The sequence below is a fragment of the Pholcus phalangioides genome, unplaced genomic scaffold (genome assembly GCF_987345545.1).
Source record: "Pholcus phalangioides strain wild (caught in Gottingen) unplaced genomic scaffold, Ppha-v1.0 ptg000015l_1, whole genome shotgun sequence".
Lineage (NCBI taxonomy): Eukaryota > Metazoa > Arthropoda > Arachnida > Araneae > Pholcidae > Pholcus > Pholcus phalangioides.
Window position 1 is genome coordinate 74,665,860 of NW_028301608.1, and position 14,467 is coordinate 74,680,326.

General features: G+C 37.9%; 1 protein-coding gene across 5 annotated transcripts in view; it reads right to left on the minus strand.

Moving 5' to 3' along the window:
• Nucleotides 1-14,467, minus strand: part of LOC149076673 (large ribosomal subunit protein uL23-like) — a 141,931-nt gene that overhangs the window by 121,190 nt on the left and 6,274 nt on the right. The window contains exon 1 of one of the 5 annotated variants that reach the window (XM_089244284.1): nt 12,122-12,276. The exons of the other annotated variants lie outside the window; for them this stretch is intronic. The gene's annotated coding sequence lies outside the window, so the exon portion shown is untranslated. Of the gene's footprint in view, nt 1-12,121; nt 12,277-14,467 lie in introns of those variants that run through there. 5 annotated transcript variants of the gene reach the window in all.

Genomic DNA, 14,467 nt, shown 5'->3' on the forward strand with positions numbered 1-14,467 from the left:
TTTTTTGATAATGAACAAACTCAATCTGGTTTAGAGAGATATAGATGGCTTTTTTCTCAGCCAGAGATATCAAGGAAACAGTTATTTTCCGGATATTATGCTGAGGTGAGCTCGGAAAGAAAAGTCATCACGTCTCCGCCGGGACACGAACCCAGGCGCTGTTGGTAATTCAGAATGTTCATTTTCAGATATTGGTAAAGCTTCCGTAAAATTATTAATATTTTGTATTCAGAAAATTCCATTTCATTTCTTGTTATTGCTATTGTTATTTCTTCCTATTTCATGTGTGCGCGTAATGCTGTATGTAAAATTTATGGTTTTGTGTCATATAGAGAATGTTGCAATCATCGAGAAAATGTCTTCAATTATTAATATTGATGTGAAATCGTGTTTCGTCAATTTTACTGAATATGCTGACAAACTCTCAAGACAGTCATGTCAGAGGACTTGTACATAATCAAAAGCACATTCAATCGTGTATTGTTTTTATTTTACTCTAGAAATTATGATTTTGTATTTTTGTGATATTTTTCTTAATTTTTCAATGCCATTCTCACATGTGCCACTTATATATTTTTATATTATTATTATTATGTATTTCCAGCCACCCTCCCTTTGAATGCAGAGTTTTACTCTTGTTATTAAGGGAGCATATGTCGTATTTCTACGTAGAAAGAAACGTTCCCTCATATACTAGGTGCTGGTGTACCCCCAATGCCGCTGTGGTGGTCGAGTGGTTATAGTGACGGACTCGCGATGCGAGGATCCGGGTTCGAACCCCACAGTGGTGGTCGGCTGAAGTTGGTTTTCTGTGGTTCCCAACTTCAAGGCGCAAATGCGAGCCGATCTCCCCATTAAAAAGTCTCGCCACAGAGAGCAACAGTCCTACAACGATAAATCATTCAAACATAACACTTCACTCATAGTTTGAAAAACTAGTGGCAGATGGCAGCACTACACATAACAAGCATTACAGAGAAACAACAAAACTTCACGTCAGGTTTCACTACACGTACACGCACATTCCCGCATGTACCGATTTGTTGGGGGGTTCCGGGGGGGGGGGGTGTAGTATAGTAGTAGTAGTAGGTAGGGCTTCCAAAAAATGGCTCGGGGATCCATGATGTTCTTAAGTCAACCACCTCGTTGGGCAATTTGCCTGTTGTGGCGTTGTATTTGTATTTGAAACTTCTACAATGTTTTCGGATTCTTGGAATGTGCTTGAGAACGGTAATGTAAATATAGGTCACGCTGTCTGCGTGGGAGTGTATAGAAGAAACCCATATACTCGCATCAGTTGAGGTTTGTCTTTTGCAAAGGGTGGCAGCAGCTCTCATCTACTCTCACCACTTTAAATAAATTCTCATTTTTCCTGATGTTATAGAATTGGTGCTGAATCTACGTGTCTATATCTTAATATAAAAACACTACGCAAATTTTTTTTTTTTAAATACCACATATATACCATTTTTAGTGTATTTTCAAAAGCCGGGGGGGGGGTTATAAAAACTGGTGAAATACTAGAGGAATTTAGACGGTCTGTGAGTTCTATAATAAAAATAGAGTGAAGTGAGGAAGATAAAACTCTTCACCCGGCAAAACCCCTTTAGTAATATTTATTGCAGCAGTTAGCCCATCGCGGGTTCTGATTCTCACTTTTGCTTTAGCATACATGTCGGAGAGTATCTTGATAAGTTTATCACTGTTTCCTATGGATCTCAGAACATTCCAGCGTAGGGAATGGTTAACACTATCGAAAGCTTTTTTGAAATCAATAAAAACAGCATAAGAGTTTACCTCTAGGTTTAAAAATATACTTCTATATGAGGTTATTCAAAATAAAAATTTGATCAGTGGTTGAAAAATTGAAACGAAATCCAGCTTGTTCCCTTGGAATAATGCCTTTCTCATTTAGCCAGGTGTTTAATCGATTATTCAAGATGGAGGTAAATAACTTGGTCGCGACTGAGATCAAAGAAATGGGTCTGTGGTTGGGTGGGGTCACCTTTTTTATACACAGGCAGGCCTAGAAGTGAAAATTTGAAAAAAAGAGTAAGAAAAATAGGAAAAACCATTGACAACAAATAGGAGGGGAGAAAACTGAATTCCCAAATTATTGTGACATTTAAAAATGTTGTGCCATCGAGATTCACACCTTATATATTTTAATTATAGTATTATCTATTGATATTTTAAGAAACTCAAGTTCTCTCTAACGCATTTAAAAAATGTTTATTTCCACAGAATGTGGTATCGAAAACAATGTAAACAGCAAAACTAAAAAGAAATGAATAAAATTTCTACTAATGGAGAGTGTGGGGCCACTTCATTGATTTGAAAACATGCCACAGGCTACTTCATTGATTTGAAAACATGCCACAGGCTACTTCATTGATTTGAAAACATGCCGCAGGCCACTTCATTTATTTAAAAACCTGTCGCGGGCCACTTAATCAAGTGATCTAGAACAGCACCGCAGGTTATTTGCGTGATCTGTAAATGTGCCGCGGATCACTCAAGCAATGCCTCGGGCCGCTCAATTGAAGTAATAATTCGCCGCGAGCCACTTGAGTGATCTGGAAATATGCCGCGGGTCTTTTAAATGCGATATGAATGTGCCGCGAGCCACTTATTTTATTTGTGAGTGCACCGGGGCCACTTGAGGCAGACCACATTTAGGCCATGGGTTGAGCACATGCACGCTTTAAAATAAGGGGCCGTTCAAGTATTATGCCAGCAAATGTTTAGCCATTTTTGACCCCCTCGTCAGAAAAAGTCAGCAAAACTCTGACCCCCCCCGTAAACAAAATTTTGTCAGCGCTCTGTCCCCCTTCCTCCAAACGCATATTGGTGGGATCAGAGACGTATGGCGGGGGGGGGGGGAGAGAGGTGGAATCTGGGTTGGGAGCTCGTGGTCCCCCCACAGCGATCAAAAATTTATTTTTTAATGCAAAAAATATTTCTTAAAAGAATTAAAATTTCGAAAGAAAATATCTGTTATTATAATCAATTTCAGAGCTATTTGAAGGCTAAGAACTCAAAATTGCTCAAGAAATTCATTGCAACCCTACCTCTGAGCCCTTGGTAATCCTTGACCCACGGTAAACATTTGGCCTGTGCGGACGAAATGTGGCCTGTCCTTCTCAAACCTAATTTTGTAAAAATGAACCAAGTGGCACATTTACAGATCGCTTGAGTGACCAGTCGCACAATTCCAGAGCACTTGGATCCGCTAAGTATTTAGAGACCACGATATAAGATGACTATAACGTCCGTGTTCGTACAATAAGAAAAAACTTTGGGCTTTCGAACAAGAAATTAAATTGCCATGGCAGAAACCACGCCTCTATTTCGACAAACCTAAAGTGAATGGCAAAACATTTGTATATGTCGCAAACTCCGATTCGATCGAGGAACTGAAAATTGGAAGTTCGAAACTGAAATCGGTCCCCGTGGGCGGCAATATTCTCCCTCAAGATCTGATGAAACAGTAAGTTATCTAGGAATTTTATTTTAAAATGTCGCGGGGGGGGGGGGGGGGTATTTTTAGTAAATTTTTGTTTCCCGATTTTTCGAGACTTTTATTATCGCATGATGTATCCTGTCTTACTGAAACTTGGAATACTTGCGTTTCGTTCTCCCTAATGGATTATCCACATATTCAACCGTTCAAGTTAATCTCGTGTCGGCGATCTCGTGTGGATGGATAGAGCCTGTTCTTCCCTCCTTTTTTTTGCCTTCTTATTTACGCGGCAACCGATCTACGAAACAGATTCGCTTTCCCCACCGAACTTGTTTTCAGCGCTTTGACTACGGTTGTCGTCTTCCCCTCTCCAGTGGAACTGAATAATTTTTTTCTTCTTTTTTAGTAGCGAGTTGTGATGGGAATAAAACAGGTCAAAAAGGGAGGGAAAGCGGTGACATTTTGCGGTTTCTCGGAATTTTCGTAGGAGATTTCGGCTGTAAACAAAAGGGAGGGAGGGATAAAATAGGAATAGTAGGAGAGAATTGCGGTAAAAAAGGACGATTGCGGCGAAAGTAGGAAAATAGGAGGACATTTCTAAAAAATATGAAAAGTAGGAAAAATAGGCGCGCTGCGAGGTCTGACAAGCAAGATTGACTTGTATCTCGATCCAAGTAACTGGAAAACATCATTTTTCAGAGATATCATTGAAGATTTTTAGAAGCCTTGAAAGATTCGCAGGTCTCAAACTCTTCAAATATTCAGGTTTTATGAGATCACTTCCTTGAACCTTTCCACTTTTCATATTCTTGAGGGAAAACTAAAGTTCTTCCATTGAAAACGGGTTGTCCAAAATAGGATCCGTATGAGCAAGAGTCGTCTCGAAACTGGAGGGAAAAATTTGTACTTTTTTGTTATCAGTCGCGGGTGAAAACAGATTTGAATAAAACTGGTACCATGTGGGTGTAGAAACATTATTGAGATTCGAACGTCTAGGTTTAAAATTAATTATTCTCCAAAATTCATAAGAATTTTTGGCAAAAATCAACAATCTATTGGTTTGAAAAAAAAAAAATTTTTCGTTTTACAGTTTTTATACCTTAATTTTAGAGCTCGAAAAGTTAAAAATATTTCTTGAGAGTGAGATTTTCTGAGAGAACGAACAGTTCTATGAAATTTTTTTTTTTTTAAATTACGGCAGTCCTCATCAAACTATGTTGATCTGCTATGGGAAAACTCGCGACTGTGTACGGTACGAATAAGATTCAATTCAGTAGCAACATTAGAGTCTCAACGAATATGTTTGGAGTTCGTGTCAAACTCATCTGAGCAATCGGTATTCCAGAATGATCTTTTGTAGCTTGTTAATAATATTTTGTTTTGAGGGACAGTAGCTGAGATAAATTTAGCACTAATTGGAAAATGATCGAAGAAACAATCATCCAAAATTTCCAAGTCATGAAAAAATTGTATGTATAAATCATATGAAAATTGATGTCTGGTTAAGTCTGAGTTGGGCAAAAACCCTTTTGACTGCCGAGATATGAAAAGGGAGGAAAAATATTCTTCCATCAGGAAAGTTGTTTTCATATGTTTATAGTGAGAAAAAATTTTACTATTTACGATACGGGAGAAATCAGTTTTGAATACTCTTGTTTTTTACTCTCGCCAATCAGTGGAAGATAAGCTTTTACAAGACTTGGATTTTGTTGAACCCAAATAATTCAACCGTGCTAGCACCATTGTAGGAATAATATATGAACGCGTCATGCGCATCTCCCCTTGAATACCCATTCAATAAGATCAAGTTATTAGTTAAGAAAAAATCATATAAGCAACGACCTCGCTCGTTATCTATCCTATCCATTGAAGCTCTAGTAACAGTATCATTTTCATCATGCATAATAAGAAAATATGTCTTATCACCTAATCTAGCGTTAACGCCCCCAGCAATTATAACATTATCGAAGTTACAAATCAGTTCAGACAGGTCTGATGAAAACTGTCTAAAATTAGTGTTATATTCTTTGCCAGGAGGGAAATAGCCAAAAACTGTTAAACATTTTAGATCACTCGTCAAAGAAAATTCGGCAATAATAGAGAATGTAGTTTTCGAGACAATTTTTAAATTTTTGATTTTTACATTTTGACCCAATATGGATTCCCCCGCTCGCCCTGCCTTTGTTTGAAGTTTTGACACCATCGACTTGAACGGTTGAATATACGGATAATAAGTTAGGGAGAAGGGAATGATTTATATTCCAAGTTTCAGCAAGACAGAGTAATATATCATGCGATAATAAGTCTCGAAAAATCGGGAAATAAAAATTTACTAAAAATACTCCCGTGACATTGTAAAATAAAATTCCTAGATAACTTACTGTTTCATCAGATCTTGAGGGAGAATATTGCCGCCCACGGGGACCGATTTCAGTTTCGAACTTCCAATTTTCAGTTCCTCGATCGAATCAGAGTTTGCGACATATACAAATGTTTTGCCATTCACTTTAAGTTTGTCGAAATAGAGGTGTGGTTTCTGCCATGGTAATTTAATTTCTTGTTCGAAAGCCCAAAGTTCTTTTTTCTTATTGTACGCACACGGACACTAAAGTCATCTGATATAGAAAATCCGGATCCCTTTAGCTTCGAAGCATATTTTTTTATAATTTCCTTACCCTTGAAGTTCAAGATACGACAGATAATTTTAGGCCCAATATCTGTCGTCTTAGGGGCCGTTCAAGTATTACGTTATCATCAATGGGGGGGGGGAGGGGGTTTCCGATTTGCTGACTTTTGATGACAAGGGGGGGGGGAGGTTTGGATAATGCTTACGTCATCAACCACCCTTTATGAAAATATGGGTTAGGGTTCAGAGGGGCAGAGCCGATGACGAAATTTTGCTGACAAGGGGGGGGGGGAGGGGGTCAAAAATGGCTTAAAATTTGCTTACGTAATACTTGAACGGCCCCCTACGGAACAGACGTAAAAGAACTTTTATAGTGTAATACCGACCTTAAAGAAAGAGCTCGATAACAGCATCGCCACATATGTTCAAAGTGACTATAATAATAGCCTTATGTACCGAAGCGAAACAGCTTCATTTGCTTACTAAAAAGCAAACGTTCTTAAAACTTCAAGTTGTGGACGTAATTCCTGCATGCAGTGCCGTAACTAAGCAGGTGCACCAGAACAGGGCCCACTTGGAAGGGGGCCTGAATGGAAATTATTGCATAGGGCACGGGAATGGGTAATTACGGCAATGCCTGCATGGGACCTCGCTTATTTAGGGCTTCAAATTCTTAAACAAAATATTTCACTAAAAAATACTAAAAAGTAAAACAACTTTCTATATCTTTTACTAAAAAACCTAAGATTTATTCCCAAGCTGAGGTCTTGTGTTTTGTCCTACCTAGGACTCACTCAAGTCAAATTTGGCCTGGTATTTATATCATGAATAAGTGCACGTGTATTTTGCAATAATAAGTGAAGTGCTAAAAGCTTAAAAAGGTAAAAATTTCGTTCTTCTTCTTCTGTAATCTATAAATTTTGTTAATATTGTAATTTTAATTGACATTTTAATGAATTTTACGTACGATTTTCACAATACTGCACATTGAAACTGACAGAACTTCGCTTAAGCCATCATAATTTTTCGAGCACGCGAGTGACGACTTAACGAGGTTTTACTGTATTTCTAGATTTTGTGAATGGAAAAAATTGCAGAGAAATATAGGAAGCTAAACTTTAGATATTACTGCGCTAAGTATTTGCAATACAGTCCAAATATCTGCATACTAGGGTTCCCGGATAGAAAAACAGAGAAATTAGTTTTCTTATAAAGCCTTGAATTCTATGCCCCTAATTAGATTTTAAAATAATAGATATTGAACGAACATATAAATACCGTTGGACTTTACCAAAACTCATTAAATCTGTGACAAAATGTGAAAAATTACTAAGCATTATTATGGAAACATAAAATAAATGCATCCATCGATCGCGCAAGAAACAACCTTACCAATTGATTATTTTTCTTCATTTAGTTCATGCTGAATGACCCTTTGGTTGTACATCGAGTGAATGGAGAAACCTTGCACCATATCCTATAGTGAATCGCCACCAGGCATTCACTTTAAAGAGGAACTTAAAAGCACTTTTCTCTACGAGAGAAATGTTAATCCATGAATTTGAGCTCAACGACCTTTCATGTTGCATAACACAGAATTTGGTTACTTGCAGTTTATTCATTAATGTTGAATTAAATTTGAGTGATTAAGTGAAAAAAAAATCGGTAGGCGATATGAGAAATATACATTTTTTAATGCTTAATAAGATTTGTTTTAATTAATTAATAAGCAGTCAGTTAATTATAATAAAAAAAATCTGATTTTTCTAATCATGATTTTTTTTCATACCCTATCCAGAAGCAGTCGGCCAATCCCGCTCGACGTGAAAGCACTGGCGGGAGGCGTGTAGCGGCTAAGCGCAAATTGAACCGCGTGCAGCCACCCAGGGCCGTCATTTCAACTTTTTCCGGGTTATATATACATACCATTTTTAGTGTATTTTCAAAAGCCGGGGGGGGAGCGACGCCCTCCCCCCGACCCCTCAAATGTCGGGCCTGCGTGCAGCGTTCGCGACGCAAGACAACACCCTGTTTTGCAGCCACAAGGCTACTACGCTAATAATAGCGTGTACGCGCGCACTCGTTGGCGCTGCTGCTGAGCCGCAGATTTTCGTGTCCCCGTGCACGTATTCGGTAGGAGTTTTTGTAAAAATAAAGTCATTTTTATCGAGTTCGCATTCTCTTATGAAATATTGTTTAAAATATCGATGTTTATTTGCATAAACACGGTATTATCAATTATTTCTTTAATTAATTCCAGAATTTTTTAATTTCTTTCTGAATTTTTATTAAATATTGTTCTCTCATTAGTTTTGACTTTTCATTTTTTAGCTCTAAATTTTCATTCCTTATGGAATTATTTTAATATAATAATCCCACGATTAATTATGGAATTCGTTAATTTCGAATTCATAATAGGATTCATTAATTCCTGAATTTTCATTGATACACCGAATTTTCACTAATTGTGTGATTGTTTCCAAATTTTCAATAGTCATTAATTTTGAATTTTCATTAAATTTTTTTCCACCCAGAATTTTCATTACTTTTTTAGAGAAAAAACCATTTTTATTTTTTAATTAGGCTATGAAATAATTTTCGTTAAATTGCCGAATTCGGCTTTAATTCCGAATATCCATTAATTATATTTCATCGATCGATGGAGGAATTATTTTTCACTAAATCTGAAACTTAATTATTAATTTCACTAATTCTGTTTCATTAATCTTTGGAATTATTTATTAATTTTAAACTGTGATCTATCCTTTCATGTTTTGACTTTTGACCAGTTCCAAATATTCATATTGATTATGGGATTTTTTTCCATTAGTTTCGGTATTTTCAATCCACTTTCTATCGAACTGTAGAGGGGGGGGGGGCGCTCCACCCCTGTCGCTTTTGGCAGCCAACTAGCCCTCGTGTGCAGAAAATGACCGTGGTGCGACAAAAATGATCAAATGATCAAATTGGCAGCCAACCTCTCCCCCCTTTCTCTTCCAAAGATATCTTATTTCGTCCCACTTCATTAGCGTGCTATGGAAAGGGACATGTGAAAGCACCAGCTTAATGAAGAAGCGAATTTTACAATAATAAAACAACTCAGATTGGCTTTATTTCGGGCTACCGATGTTGCAAATTTTACGTTAAACAACAGAAAAGAATAAGATTCATCTAGGGCCCCCAAAATGAAACCTGTAAATATGGGGCCCACTACTTGAAAGCTTGTCGGTCATCCCCGCTGCGAGTGCCATGAAAAATTTTCATTTATATTCATTTTACCAACGAATAAAAGCTGGTTTGGGGGCTCGCCATCTATTCCAGCCTAAGGGCCCTGTAGGATGTGGGAGCCTCTCGGTACATGCACGTAACTTGGCCCCGATAGGTGAAATGGGTCCCGATATATGCTAGAGTTAAATGAAAACTTGACCGAAAATCGTAACAGATTAACGTCACTCAAAAAACGTCACCCACTTCAGTCGGTTGCGTAAGAAAATAATAAAAGTAATTTCGGTTGCGTAGAAACAGGCCCTTTTTGAGTTTGTGATTTTATATATATATATATATACATACATATATATATATATATATATATATATATATATATATATATACATACATACATAATACATACACATGAGAGAGAGAGAGAGAGGGGGGGGGAATTTTCGTATAAATTCTAAATTTTCAGTAATTGATGTAAATCCACATTCAGTTTTTTTTTCTTACGGTATAATTTTCCGTTGCTTCTGAATCATAATGATGACTAATTAATGATATTAGTTCAAGTTGAAATTATTTACTAATAATAGTTAATGAATAATTTACGGGTCATTCAAGTATGACGTCAGCATAGATTGGGGCGCGCCCGAGTGCCATGGTGGTAAGATGCTCGTCTACCATCGTGAAGGTTGTTGTCAGGGTCCCGGGTTCGAACCCAAGGGAGGATATAGATATTTTCCTAAAAGAACTCGAGGCGACCACCGATAGACAGCACCTTCACTTCCAATCCAACTCACTAATGGCAGTAAATTGCAATATAGCGATGTGGCCAGAGTTGGTGTTTGGTGAAGTAGTAGCATAGATGTGGGTGGTGGTGGTGGGGGCGGGGGGTGGTTCCGATTTGCTGACTTTTTATGACACGAGGGAGGAGTGGTTTGGATGCTTACGTCATCAACCACCCTTTATAAAAATACAAAATATTCTTGATGGCATGTTCAAGTACTACGTAAGCAAATTTTTAGCCATTTTTGCCCCCCCCCCTTGTCAGCAAAATTTCGTCATCAGCTCTGCCCCCTCTGAATCCTAACTCATATTCTCATAAAGGGTGGTTGATGACGTAAGCATTATCCAAACACCCCCCCCTCCCATCAAAAGTCAGCAAATAGGAACCCCCCCCCCCAATTGATGAAGACGTAATACTTGAACGGCCCCCATCTTGCTCGGTGCGCCAAAAACGAGTAAAACTCCTTAGTTTGTGAGCACCTGAACTAACATTCACCCTATTGCGTCCCTTTAGAAGCCCTTTACAGAGCCACTTTAGTGATCTCTATTGTTTCGTAGTTCCATGTGTTCTGGAATAGGGCCGTTTAAGTGCTCCGGAACCGTGCCACGGGTCACTAAAGTGATCTGTGAATGTGCCACGGTCCTACTTGAGTGATCTGAAAATGTGGCACGGGCCGCTTAAATGTCCTGGCATTGTGCCACAGAACACTTTAGAGATCTGTAAAAATATGCCGCTCAGTTCATTTTTACAAAATTAGGTTTGAGGGAGCAGGCCACATCAGATAATCCCCAGGGCCATATTTTGTCCGCGGGCCAAGGGTTTATTATATATGGCTTAAGGCGCGTATTCATTAGCGAGCGGATCTTGCAATGAAAGCATTTGTTCAGTACTTTGTACGGTGTTCTGAAGGATTCTTGAGCCGATTGAAAAAACTGACCAACCGGGAATCGGTTTTTATGGGGGTCATGACCCCTCCCCCCCTACGTCTCTGATTCCACCAATGTGTTAGGAGCCAGAGCTGATGAAATTTTGCTGACAGGGGGGGTGGGGGGTCAGAGTTTTGCTGACGGGGGGGAGGCGGTCAAAAATGCCAAAAAATTGCTGACGTAATACTTGAACGGGCCTTATCAGAAAAATCTGAATTCTCAATAGTTTTTTAACTATTCATTAATTTGGAATTGATTTTCTAGGAAAAGGTTTTCTACGCCGCAGGTAACCTGCTCATAGGAAAAACCCGGCTTAAGGTCCCCGCGAAGTGTAGCAGGGCAGGAACCACTGCTCTTCAGGATGCAAATCCTCCCTTTCCTGTATACGTCTGTGAATGCAGCAGGGCTCCCAGGCTGAGATTTATGGCGGGTCCATTTTCCCCGGCCTTCTATTTATAGGGAAAGAAAGAATCGTCCCAGTGTGTGTGATGCGTACAAGTGAACGTTGTCTTCATAACTGCACTGGAAAAAGGGGAAAAAAGGAAACTGACGAGCACCTGAAGTCTAAATTTTTCTGTTCAGACTTAGAAAATACTCGATAATCATTAAACATACCGAGCGTGGTTTTTTCTTTTTTTCTTAAACACTCTACATTATCGAAACTATTCGAAGGACTGGGACATAATCTACGGAAGAATAATTTGAGGAAATATATAATCTGCGCTCACCAATATAATGGAACCTACCATATAACAGACACTCTGTTAGCGGACACCTCCTCTTCAAGCATGGGCGTACCCAGCGAAAGAGAAATTAAAGTGTAGTAATTGACACGCAGTATCAATTTAGTAGCCACTCTAGTTCAGATGCTGGGTACGCCCTTGCCTTCAAGGATAATTTTTGGAATAGCATCCAAGGGATTCAATGTATCTACTTTCTATTGACGAACGCTCCCTGAAACCGGAGAAAAATTTCGGTCCCAAGGAGCGTCCGTTATTTGGAGATTCCACTGCAGCTTCGAATCAAAGGCGATACATGTTGACATATCAAAGTTAGAATTTCTGTTATAAAGAAGGAAACTAAATCCTCATCGAGGTACTTACAAGACTAAAGAACGTCCTTCAGAGTGAATGAATTTCCAATGAAAACATAAACTAGCAAATTTAATCAAATATCTCACTCAGCTTAATGGAAGCGAAATTCGAACCAACTCTAGTTTATGTCCGACCGTTTCTTGAATCACCGTGAACCCAAAGTAGCACTGTTGCCATTCAAGCTGAAGAAATAGGAAATGATAGTCTGGTTGACCATATGACCCGTTGTATTTCCGCTTTTGTTTTTTTTTTTTTTTTGTTCCACTATTCTTTCTCTCTCTCTCTCTCTTCAACCTCTTTCTACTTACGGAACCACCATAAATGAGAGAAATAATTTGCTTATCGTAGGAAAACAAATCTTCTGATTCATTATATTATATATTTATGCTTTATTGAAGCACTATTGCCATGGATTAAAGTAAATTTTAAGAAATAAAACGCTTAACGTGAGAAATATGTGAGAAAATATATACTCTCGAAGTGACCATACGTCCCGTATTTGCCACGACAGTTCCGTTTTTTTCTGACTTTTTCGCAAAAATGTTTCGGTTTTTCACGTATTTTCACCGAAGCAAACTTGACTTTTATTCAAATCAACGATTACAACCGCAACTTCCCAACTCAGAAATTATATTACGATAGTTGAAACCACAACTGAGGATATTTATTTCTCATATTTGTCATGTTTTTTTTAATTCACTGCAGTTTGAGAAGTGGCTCTTCATTTTCCTCGATTAGTAACTTTTCTGTGATTTTAGCACGAGTTTGCGACTTTGCTTACTTTTGGCATCAATTTTGGAAATTATTTGCGATGTCCCGTATTTTGAAGCCCAATTTCACGTATGAGTAGGGTGACCATACGTCCCGTATTTCCCGGGACAGTCCCGGTATTTTCTGTATTTTTGGTCGTCCCGACTTTTTCGCAAAAGTGTCCCGGTTTTTCCCGTATTTTACACGACGCTTACTTGAATTTTTATTCTTTATTGAAGTCAAAGATTGAAATTATTTTTCAACTAATAAACTATATTATGATAATTACAACTATAAATGAGAATATTTATCTCCCACATTTGTCTCGGTGAACGTTTTTTTCGTGAAATTCATTTTAATCCACTGCAATTTGCAGTAACGTTTCATTTCCCGCCATTGTGATTTTACCGTAATTTTAACAATATTTGGCAACTTTGCTCGGTTTTGGCGTCATTTTTGGCGATAATTGGCGATGTCCCGTATTTTCCCGTATTTGGAATCTCAATGTCCCGTATTTCTCTCGAGGAAATATGGTCAGCTTACGTATGAGGATTTTCGAATAGACGTCATAATCATCATCAGCATCACCTTGAAGGACAAACACTAGAGACTAGATGATCCCCATAGAGATCAATGTTAAAATTGCCGATTTTACCGTAGAAATGCGGAAATTTAGTAGGGTTTTCAGCCGCATCAATAATTTTAAAAATTGAATTGAATTTTTGATTTTCGAAATATTGAGTTCGCTTAGAGATACGAAGCCCAGAAAATAAAATATAAAATAATTATCCAGACCCACTTTTGAGGTGGATATCCGTGCAATAACAATTTCAGTTTTTAATTTATATATTCTCAAGCACGAAAATAAGAATTAATGTCTCCGTATTGTCTTATATTATCCAATTGCATCAATCCATATAGTTTAGGATGTTTTGAAATTAATTATGGGCCCATATAAGTTACATTGAAGAAATTCATTCTTTGATCAAGCATTTTTTGAAACAAAAACAGGCAGATCGATAACTTGAAGTTAAAAAAAAATGCGAAATATCTAGCTCCCATTAAAAAGAAGAAGAAGAAAAACGATTCATTTCCCCATGTTTCTTCAATTTAGATTCGTTTCTTTCATGAGTCTCACAGGAAGTCGCCATATCGGTTACTTTGTATGTCCCTCAATAAAGGGGGAAATATCACGTGATCCAAACAGCCTCATTTTCTAGAGCAAATATAGTCAGTCTATGTACTCTCATATTCATGGTCGCAACCAGGCTGACCATATTTCCTCGAGAAAAATACGTGAAACTTGAATCACATAAATGATACAAAACTAAAAAACATTTTTCTAAAAATTCCACCAATAGCTGTTTTCAATCCCAAGTTTGAAAGGATTTTCAATTAGAGCTCGCTTGTAGATGGTATAAAAATTCTGAATATTTTGTTTCTCATCATATAATAAATTCAAATTTATTTTTACCCCCCCCCCCCCCACACACACACACACACACACACATCCAACCTTTTTCATTCAAGTGAAGACGAAAAGACTACTACGAAAAAATTTCCATATTCGTTAGCATTTTACTGTCTGCTCTGAATGTGTTGTCT